Genomic DNA, 10,741 nt, shown 5'->3' on the forward strand with positions numbered 1-10,741 from the left:
ATATCTTCTTTGGGCTTGGAGGCAAGCTTGACAATGTTTGGGCAGAAAATTCTGGGGTCCCATGGAAAAAACAGAAGTGATGCCAAACAGTCCACTCCTAACTCAATCTCTGTGGGTCCTCCTCTAGATGGCTTGGAGAAATTCAGGGTCAAGGTCATTACTTACTAACTGCCAGTGCTGCTAGGAGGCAGAAGGGTTGATCTCATGACTTCTAAAGGTTATTTATGCCACCTTAGACTCCTCTGCTGAACAGAGTATTGGGGGAGCTCAGTAAACCGTGGTCTATACCCCAACCCTCAGTGCCCTTTGGCCAGCTTCTGATGTGAAGCAAAGTGCCCTCTGTTCCTCAAAGCTCTCTGCTCTGTTGGGCATGAGGACCAAAGGGGAAGATCTTTAAAGGCAGAGTATATCAGCAGGCATGGTTAGTTTCCCTGAATTGGTCATAAATCGCCTTTCCAGAGACCAAGGCTGGAAGGCAGAGGAGGAATATGAGGAGATAGTTAAAGATAATGAAGGACTGAAGAAGGACCACCAGGCATTCTATCTCTGCACCTGTAGTTCAGGTGCAGTCAGTTCTGTTGGGAGGTATCACCCAAAGCCTTCTGACTCTTGTCCGATGGTATGGGCCCAACCATGAGACAGGGCAGCCCTGAAGGCCATGAGTTCAGAACATCAGAATGGGAAGGGTTGTAGGAGAGGCCTAGAAGCTGAGTGTGACTCAGCCTCAAGTGCTGCTACAGTCAATTCTATCCCCTACTCAGATGTGTGCTCCATGTGATCTCAGCCAGTAATGGAGTAAGGACCGGACATGAAAATTCCAGAGAGGGGTTTATATACACGCACCTCAATCCTTAGATCAAGCCCCACCTTGCAGAAGAAAATGTTTTAGGGTAGGGTAGTTTGTGAGATGTCACGGAAAGTCCATAACACTTGCCCTTTCTCTGAAGTCTACTTTAAAAAAAAAGTCTACGGGCGCCTGGGTGGCTCAGTCGGTTAAGCGACTGCCTTCGGCTCAGGTCATGATCCCAGGGTCTTGGGATCGAGTCCCCCATCGGGCTCCCTGCTCTGCGGGGAGCCTGCTTCTCCCTCTCCCACTCCCCCTGCTTGTGTTCCCTCTCTCGCTGTGTCTCTCTCTTTCAAATAAATAAATAAAATCTTAAAAAAAAAATAAAAATAAAAATAAAAAAAAGTCTACTACAAAACAACAACAACAACAACAAACCACTTAGAAGTAAATACATTACAGGGGCCCCTGGGTGGCTCAGTCCGTTAAGGGCCTGCCTTCAGCTCAGGTCATGATCTCGGGGTCTTGGGATCAAGCCTGCTCAGTGGAGAGTCTGTTTCTCTCTCTGCCCCTCCTCCCCCTGCTCGTGCGCTCTCTTTCTCTCAAGTAAGTAAATAAAATCTTTTTTTTTTTTAAGACTATTTATTTGAGAGAGAGAGAGAGAAACAGCATGAGAGGGGAGAGGGTCAGAGGGAGAAGCAGGCTCCCCGCTGAGCTGAGAGCCTGATGTGGGACTCGATCCCAGGACTCCGGGATCGTGACCTGAGCCGAAGGCAGTCGCTTAACCAACTGAGCCACCCAGGCGCCCAGTAAATAAAATCTTAAAAACAACAACAACAACAACAGGTAATAACACCCATTCAGTGAGCACCTGCTATTTGCCAAGCATTGTGTTCGGTGCTTTATGTGCATCATCTTGTTTAATCCTCACTATACCCTTGAAAATAACTAATTTTTATCTTCAGTATAAAACTGAGGAATCTGAAACCTAGAGATGTTTAAAAAAACTTGTTTCAAAAGAAAAATAACTTGTTTCAGGTCACATACCTGGTAAGTGGAAAAGCCAAGATGATGGTGGTGACCATGATGGTAAGGGTGGTGATTATGAAGGCAGCTAACATTAGTTGTGAATATATTACGTGCCAGCCAATGCACAGAGTGAGCTATATTCATTAAGTCATTCAGTTATCACAACTGCCTTTTTTTTTTAAAGATTTTATATATTTATTTAAGAGAGAGAGAGAGCACAAGTTGGGGTAGGGAGGGGGGCAGAGAGAGAGGAAGAGAGTCCTCGAGCAGACACCCGGCTGAGCAGGGAGCCTGATGCTCAGCTTCAGGTGTTGTTGTTGGTTTTGTTTAATTAATTAATTTATTTGAGAGATAGCGTGAGTAAGAGAAGAGGCAGAGGGAGAGGGAGAGAATCCCCAAGCAGACTCCCTGCGGAGTGGGGAGCCCAACACAGGGCTCCATCCCAGGACCTTGAGCCGAAATCAAAAGTTGGTCATTCAACCCACTGAGCCACCCAGGTGTGCCTCTCAACTGCCTCTTCTGATTGGTATTCTCACCAACTCCATTTCTTTCTTTTTTTTTTTTAAAGGTTTTATTTATTTATTTGAGAGAGAGAGAATGAGAGAGAACACATGAGAGGGGATAGGGTCAGAGGGCAAAGCAGACTCCCTGCCGAGCAGGGAGCCCGATGCGGGGACTCGATCCCGGGACTCCAGGATCATGACCTGAGCCGAAGGCAGTCGCCCAACCAACTGAGCCACCCAGGCGCCCTCACCAACTCCATTTCAAAGATGAGGAAACTCATTCACTCTTGGTCTGCTGGTTCCAAAACACTGACTCTACTAGTAGCCATTGCTGCTTTTGATCTTGCCTCTCCACCCACTAGGGCCTGACATTCCACTCCCACTCCTCCTGTTGCATGTTGCTGAATGCATTTGCAGATCCAGCTGCTTCCTAAAACGTTAACCTTGGAGCTGGCCTATCGATTCTTGGAAGATGATACATGGCAAAGCCTTAGCAGGCAGGTGTCTGGTCGACCAGTGCACTTACCTTAAATCTGGCACATTTTGTGTTTTCAGGCCTTGAAAATACACTTCTTACAAGTTTCATGCAAATTACCCTCAAGAGCTGACACATAGCCAGAAAAACAGCCTCAGCAAAAACTTTCTCAATCTTACCACCAGGAAGCACTTGGATTTTGCTGACCACAATCTTAGAGAAACTTCCAGCCGGTCACATAAGCAAGTCTGCTCTCACACCAATATGGCAAACCTGGTTTCTGTCCAATCGTGCTGATGCCACAGATCCTTTTTTGAGACCGTGCCTGCCCCATTGCCTCAGGTGCAAGTTCAAGGTTGGAGAGACAAGCGGAGGGATGAGCACAAAACTTTCACCTTCCCACTTTCTCCTTATCAGCCTATGCAATGTAATTTCCCTCAAAGAAAGGGAATAAAACTCCCAACATCTCAGAAGCCCATTGTCTTCTGTTAACTTCTCTTAGAGAAACATTTCTCTCACCTCATTCTTGTCTCTGTCTTCGGAAGGTAGTTCTGCTTGGCTGAGGCTCTCTTGTGGATTCACTGCCCAGGCCCCCTCTCCCTCCGCATCCAGAGTCTGCACATTAGAAGGCAGGGGAGGGGAGGCTGAGTATAATAGTTAAGGGTGCAGCCTCAGGCTGCCTGGGATCAAACCCAGCTCTGACACGTTTGCATTTAAACTTTGGCGCTCAGCCCCCTCTCTGCCTTGACTTCCTCATCTGTAAAATGGGGGACGATAATGGCCTTCTGCCTTACAGTGCTGAAGATCAAGTGAGGTAATGTATATCAAGCATACAGCACTGGTCAATGGGCACTAGCCATTATCACCTAGTGGGCTTCAATTCCCTGAGAGCAGGGCCCCCCCCTTTTTTTTTATCACATTGTATCCCTAGTAGCTACCATAATGCTTGGCACATGGTAAGCACCCATCCTGAAATATTTGATCGACATTAAGCGACTGTGTGAGGACCTTGAGTGACATGAGTCCTTGCTGGGATCCTCCTTCCCTGCTTGGAGTCTGTGTTGAAAGGAGAGCCCTACCACATTGGTCACAGTGTGATTCCTGGAGCCAGGTGGGTAGAAGGGTGTCGATCTGAGTAATATGTGCACCATCAGTGGCAAGAGGAAGGGAAGCCTTTGTGTAACATAAGGGAGAGAAGTCATTTCATTTGGGCTCCCGCAGCATTGTTATTCTGACTTTCATTTATTTACACGGATTCTCTGATGACTGCACATGAATAGATACTGCCAAGTCAGAGCCTCTGACCTCTGTGGTGGAGGCTAACTTGCACAAACCCTCGTGGACGTACCCTGGGGAACGAGACTACTTTGCGGAATCCTTTGGCAGCAGCTCTGGACAAAGGATTCTTTCTTGTTCCAAGCTGTGGCATGTGACTGTGGGTTCGGAGCTGGAAAGGGAGAATCAGATGAAATAGTACATGGTGAATGAACCAGTCATTTTAATTATTAAACATTGTTCCTCCAGTAAGAGTTATTATTGCAGCGTTTGTTGGTTTAAGACCGTGAAAGTCCAAAAACCCAGCATGATTGGGACCTTAACTCTGTATGATTCTCAGACTTGTCCAGACATTTGGACAGTATTCTATGGATAATGTGTAATTATTTTCCTTTCAGACTTCTGAGGTATCGTCCGGGTTTTGTGCTTCTATCTATCTATCTCTTGGCCACTCTTGCTTTTGCTTAGACTTTGAAGCCTTTGTCAATTACAGGTGAGCCAGTGAAAGCAGAAACCGTTGGCGTAAAGGCATAAAACCCCATCACACAGTGTTTGGCCTCCGAAAGGCTCTGAGGGAAGAAAGGTGAATTGATCAGCACAGACTCCCTGCTGGAGTCTGTTAAAGAGGGTATCACTGAAACTCATGAATGCTGCTACAAATGAGCTGATGTGCCCGGATACACTCACTCCTCGGATCCTACTGAAATCCACCCTGACAATCTGTTTCTGCAGCTGGCGATGGCGACATAAATGCTGCTCATCAGGCTTTTCCAGATTGCTTTCAATACTCCAAATGCCAAACCGTCAGAGTTTTAAAAATTACTTATGATTCGCCAAATACCACACCATCAGGGCATGGAGACTAGGAGAATGCCAGTTATAAGATATTTTTGCATGTGCTTTTCTTTTTTTTGCCTTGTGGTTTTCGGTGGGTTTACTGGTGGTCTTATTTGTGTGTGTGAGAGAGGGAAATTGTGCTAGAGGAGAAGTGGACACAGCCTTAACCATGGCATCACCTAGAGGCTCGAAACCCTGAGACTGTAAGGTTGTGTTTGGAGTGGTTCCACAGCATCACCTTTGGGTAGCGGGCCAGCTTTCCAGTTACACTGGTAGTTGTGTGGGTGATTGGTGGGGGCAACTTTGGAGCCCTCCGCTTAAGAAAAGTATAAACCCTGGCAGGACAGATTTTGTTTCACTCAGATAAGTAACTACAATGATAATGCAGGCTGCGTTTTCATAGGAATAAACACGGGGGAAGAACACTGGATAAATTAGGATTCGATTTGGCTGTGTGAGTCCCAAACCCCAGCATACCAGTACCTTGCACAGGATGGAGGTGTATTTCTCTCTTACATAAACAGAAGGAGGACGTGGGCAGTGCAGAATGTATAGTAGCTCCATGAGGTCATTAGGAATCTCTTTCCGGTTCAAGGCTCTACCATCCCCAAGGTTGGCCTGTGTCTTCATGGTTCAAGTTGGTGGCTAGAGAGTCAGCCGTCATATTGAAATGGAGGAAGGAGAAGAAAGGTATGTCCTCCCCTCAGAAGAGCACATCACAGAAGTTGCAAACATTTCCATTTTCATATCACGGCCAGACCTTAGCCAGACAGCCATGCCTAACTGTAAAAGATGCTGGGATATGTAGTCTTTGTTGCAAGCACCATAAGCTCAGCTAAAAATTAGGGGTTCTGGTACCAAGAAAGAAAGGAGAGAATGGGTGTTGGGTGCCTGCCACAGACACTGAACCCAGCCAAGAACATCAGAGAAGGCCTCCTGAAGGAAGTGATGTCTGAGCTCAGAGTGAAATATTAGGAACCTGTCCGGATGAAAGGGGTGTAGGAGAGGAGGAAGGAAAGAGTGCTTCAAGGGAGGGGGCAGCACATGTGAGGCCATAAGGGAGAGGAAGCAAGACATGTTGGAGGAATTGACAGGTGCCCGTCTGGCTGAATTATAGAGTGGGGGCAGGAGGATTCCCTCCCTATACAGGGCTCAGGCCAGTTCTCAATGTCCAGTGATGTTCTCGGGGGCCTGGCGCTCTTTCTCCCTTGTCTCTTGTTTTATCCGATTCTCCAAGTTTAAAGTGAGTGGCCATTCCCTCCAGGAATGGGAAGAACAGGTAGAACAGCCATATCCTTTTTAAGAAGGCCCCCTACTTTTTTCTTAGAATAGGAGAATGGACATTTTGTTTTGTTTTGTTTTCAACCAGAAGGAAAAACAAAGCATCTGCAGTGGACTTTTTGGAGAGGGTCCAGGGTGGGTAGGGGGTGGAGGGAGAGCATCACCATCTCCCCCCTGTACCTGGGAGATACCCTCTTTCCATTACTATGGCGACCTTTATAGGTGGGAATCTGTGAACTGGGAGACTGGGGGTCACCTGGAGATGCAAAGGCACCTCCAAGTCAACTTGGCCAAGACTGACTCATGCTCTTACCTACAATGCATTCCTCTTCCAGTGTTCCCTGTCTCCTGAATGCACCACCACCCATCCCAATGCTCGAATGAGAAGACCAAGGGCTAGCTGAGCATCTCCCACTCCCTCGTAAGGTACCCCTCATACCTCTAGTGATTGTACCTCCTCGGTAGCTCTCACATCTGCCTCCTCTGTGCCATCTCCACGGTCCCCAAGCTACTACTGTCTCTCCTGTCTCAAGGCAGTGGTTGTCAGTCCAGCTGCCTTGCACCCACTCAGACCCCTCCACTGGTCTGATCATGCCACAGCCTCTTTTCCCAGCACCAGATGATTGTGATCCCCCTCCCTCAGCACTTACAACCCCATAGGGACTTTCTTTCTGTGCCAGTACAGTGCTGAGCTGTTAGGTCCATGCTTCTGCTTCATCAGGCGTCATTCTGTTAGGTCCATGCTTCTGCTTCATCAGGCGTCATTCTGCCTCCAATCCAGCCACTCTGGTCAACTTTCAGCTCCGCCAACACTCTGCACTCCCTTGACCCAGGGCTCTCCTGTAGGCTGCAATGCTCCTCGCTTCTCCCCGTGAGTGCTGGTCATCTTTCTGCTCTCAGCTCCCACCGCTGTCCGGGGGAGGTTGTTCGGAGACTCTCAGCGGGCTAGGAATCCTCCTCGCACACGTTTCCCGTGGTTCTTTCCTTTAGTGCACATGCTGCCTTGCAAATTCACGGTCGCTGATTAACGTCTCCCTGGCTGGGTCACCCATGGGGTCCACAGGTTCCCCGTGCTCTGTAGAGAACCAGAAGCACAAGCATACTCTCAGGACAAGGAGAGCAGGACTCATTACTGTGCTCTGTGCTACTGGTCAAGTATAATGTGATAAAGTATCCGGTTCCTTTTATTATGAAACCCTAAAATCGGGGAATATTGCTCCTCATTTCCTTTTTCCTTAAGGAGTTTCTTATGTCGTGATTTGTATCCATAATGAAAAATGGAAATACTTGGGAGGCACTAGTGGGAATTGAATATTTGAAAGACAGAGATGGACCTCAAAAACCTAATGAAGTCTGCTGCTTTTAAGAAAGACACATCTCTGGGGCGCCTGGGTGGCTCAGTCGTTAAGCGTCTGCCTTTGGCTCAGGTCATGATCCCAGGGTCCTGGGATCCAGCCCCGCATCGGGCTGCCTGCACAGCGGGAAGCCTGCTTCTCCCTCTCCCACTCCCCCTGCCTGTGTTCCCTCTCTCGCTGTGTCTCTCTCTGTCAAATAAATAAATAAAATCTTTAAAAAAAAAAAGAAAGACACGTCTCCACCCCTAATTCTAGCCACACAACGAAGGCTTCTGTGCTGGGTCTCGTGGGCCAATGGAGCACTATTCTCGGGGGTGGGTCCAGGTATCAGGGCCCCATGTTCCTCTGGCAGGTCTCTGGCCTCCAGTTTTGTCTTTAAGGTCTGTGATGTCAAATGTAACAAAGGAATTTTAGTCAGTGCTCCAGCTACACTGGTTTCTTTCTGCTCCTTGAACACGCAGATCTCACACCTAGCACAGGGCCTTTGCACATTCTCTTCCCTCTGCCAGGAATGCCCTCTTCTAGACCTCTGCTTCTTTTTTTTTTTTTTAAAGATTTTATTTATTTGACAGAGAGAGACACAGCGAGAGAGGGGAACACAACCCGGGGGAGTGGGAGAGGGAGAAGCAGGCTCCCGGCTGAGCAGGGAGCCAGATGCGGGCTCGATCCCAGGATCTCGGGATCATGACCTGAGCCGAAGGCAGACGCTTAACGACTGAGCCACCCAGGCACCCCTAGACCTTTGCTTCTTTTGATCCCTCAAGACTTTGCAAAATTGTCACTTCCTCAGAGAGGTCTTCCCTGACCACCCAATCTAAATGAGCCACCCTGCCTCCTGCATACCCTGCCCTCATTAATTTAGAGATAGATTCATTTCCTTCCTTGCTCATTGTCTGTGTCTCCCACTAGAATATAAGCTCTCTGAGGGCAAAGAGCTTGTCTAGAACAGCCTTGCAATATGGCAGGAGTTCCATAGATGTATGTTGGATGAATGAATGCGTAGGTCAGCCTGCCAAGGACAGGGTGGAAATGGCGTTTGTGAGGGTGTGAAGTATGCAACTGTATGCCTCTTTCCTCCTAGGATGACTGCTACTTCATTCTGTCCATCCCTGGTTTCTAAAAAGTTCAGAATAAAGTGTCTTCCACACACAAGGAGAGAAGAAGCCCTCTCAAGGGGTCTTGGGACCAGCCCCTTCCTCCCACATGACCTCTTTCCAGAGGAAATTCCAGTTATCCCATTTTGCTCCCATAGTCGGACTTTACTTTTCTGGGCTCATCTGGACATCTCTCAGGAGACAGAAACCTGTGTACACATCTAGTTACCCAGATCATATCTACCTTAGAGCATCTCCTAGGGCAGCCAGCCTGGGATAGTCACCAAGGGGCCCCTGGAGCACCTGCAGCCATCTGCTCTTCTCATGTGCTTGGTAACAAATTTCACTCCTTAGATTCTCACAAACTTGACCCATGGGGAGGTAAAAGTCAATGTCCAGAGACCCCTGGAAAGGGAGGGTAGAACTGTGGAACCACTGGACACAGGGATATTCGTGAGCCTGAGAGGTGGGAAACAATGCTACAGCATGTTCATCTTCACTGAAAAATTGAGAATGAACTTTCCAAGTCAAGAATGATCAACACTCACATCTCCCTGCAGGGCATCCCCACATTCCTAGCTCGAGGATAAAGTATAGTACCTGAAGAAGCATGGCTTTGTACCAGTTATCTCATTGAACTGGCATTCTGCTTTAGAGATATGCGTTATCATCTCCCACTTGATAAAGGGGGTGAGGAATGCGAAGTGAATTTCTCCAATTCACATCGTTTGCAAGTGGTCAGGGCTATAATGTAGGTACTAACCACTATGTTGTTTGGCACACCAGTTTATTTTTTTTATTTTTTTAAAAAGATTTTATTTATTTGACAGAGACACAGGGAGAGAGGGAACACAAGCAGGGGGAATGGGAGGGAGAAGCAGGCTTCCCACGGAGCAGGGAGCCCAATGCGGGGCTGGATCCCAGGACCCTGGGATCTTGACCTGAGCAGAAGGCAGATGCTTAACAACTGAGCCACCCAGGTGCCCCTGGCACACCAATTTAAACCAATCACCCACACTACCTTTTTTTTTTTTTTCAAAAACAGCCTTATTGAGGCATAATTTACATACGGTAAAACCCGCTGACGCTAAGTAGGTAATGCAGTGATTTTAGTACACTTGTAGAGTTGGGCAACTATCACCACAATCCAGTTTTAGAACCTTTCCACTACCCCAAAATGTTTCCTCATGCCCATTTGCAGTTAATCCCCACTCCTACCCTCAGTCCTAGGCAACTGCTGATCTATTTTCTGCCTCTATAAATGAAAGCATCCTGCATTATCTTTTCTCTTGTGAAAAGTTGCATTTTGTTTTGTGAAGACTTTAGCTCAGTCCTCAACATTCAGTTCCCAGGTTCTGGAGAACAGAAGACTGAAGTTATACCTCCACTTCTGCAAGAGGCCTGGAGGGAAATTTGTTTGTTTGTGAGTTCACTATTCCCGGCTTCTGAGGACACAGACCTGGGCATGGCCAGTCTGGAAGTGAAGAATCAAGGTCAGGGATTTTTCTGTTCTTTTACTTCTTAAAACGTGAAATATTTCATCTTAATTCATGGGCTTCTAGTCCAAATAGTTGCAGGAAGGACTCCATTTTTCTTTTCTTTTTTTTTTTAGATTTATTTATTTATTTGAGAGAGAGAGCGAGCGAGCATGAGAATGAGCAGGGGGCGGGGGTAGAGGGAGAGAAAGAATCCTCAAGCAGACTCCCACTGAGCCCAGAGCCCGTTGCAGGGCTCCATCCCAAGACCCTGAGATCATGACGTGAGCTGAAATCAAGAGTCAGCTGCTTAACCAACTGTGCCAGTCAGGCTTCCCAGAAGGACTTTAATTTAATTAATTAATTAATTAATTAATTAATTTTCATCCTGTGACTTATTGGAATGGTTCCATTTTAAGAAAAATACAGAGAACAGGGCGCCTGGGTGGCTCAGTTGGTTAAGCGACTGCCTTCGGCTCAGGTCATGATCCTGGAGTCCCGGGATCGAGTCCCGCATCGGGCTCCCTGCTCGGCAGGGAGTCTGCTTCTCCCTCTGACCCTCTTCCCTCTCATGCTCTCTGTCTCTCATTCTCTCTGTCTCAAATAAATAAATAAAAAATCTTTAAAAAAAAA

At 47.4% G+C, this 10,741-nt stretch overlaps 1 protein-coding gene across 8 annotated transcripts in view; it reads left to right on the top strand.

Moving 5' to 3' along the window:
* Positions 1-10,741, top strand: part of FAM81A (family with sequence similarity 81 member A) — a 132,512-nt gene that overhangs the window by 13,630 nt on the left and 108,141 nt on the right. For 5 of the 8 annotated variants that reach the window (XM_081831188.1, XM_081831181.1, XM_081831178.1 and 2 more), the window contains exon 2: positions 9,979-10,126. The exons of 2 other annotated variants lie outside the window; for them this stretch is intronic. The gene's annotated coding sequence lies outside the window, so the exon portion shown is untranslated. Of the gene's footprint in view, positions 1-3,704; positions 6,611-9,978; positions 10,127-10,741 lie in introns of those variants that run through there. One more of the 8 variants, XM_081831180.1, reaches the window with a different exon arrangement.

Source organism: Leptonychotes weddellii, chromosome 9 (assembly GCF_054177405.1).
Source record: "Leptonychotes weddellii isolate Sample4059 chromosome 9, ASM5417740v2, whole genome shotgun sequence".
Classification (NCBI taxonomy): domain Eukaryota; kingdom Metazoa; phylum Chordata; class Mammalia; order Carnivora; family Phocidae; genus Leptonychotes; species Leptonychotes weddellii.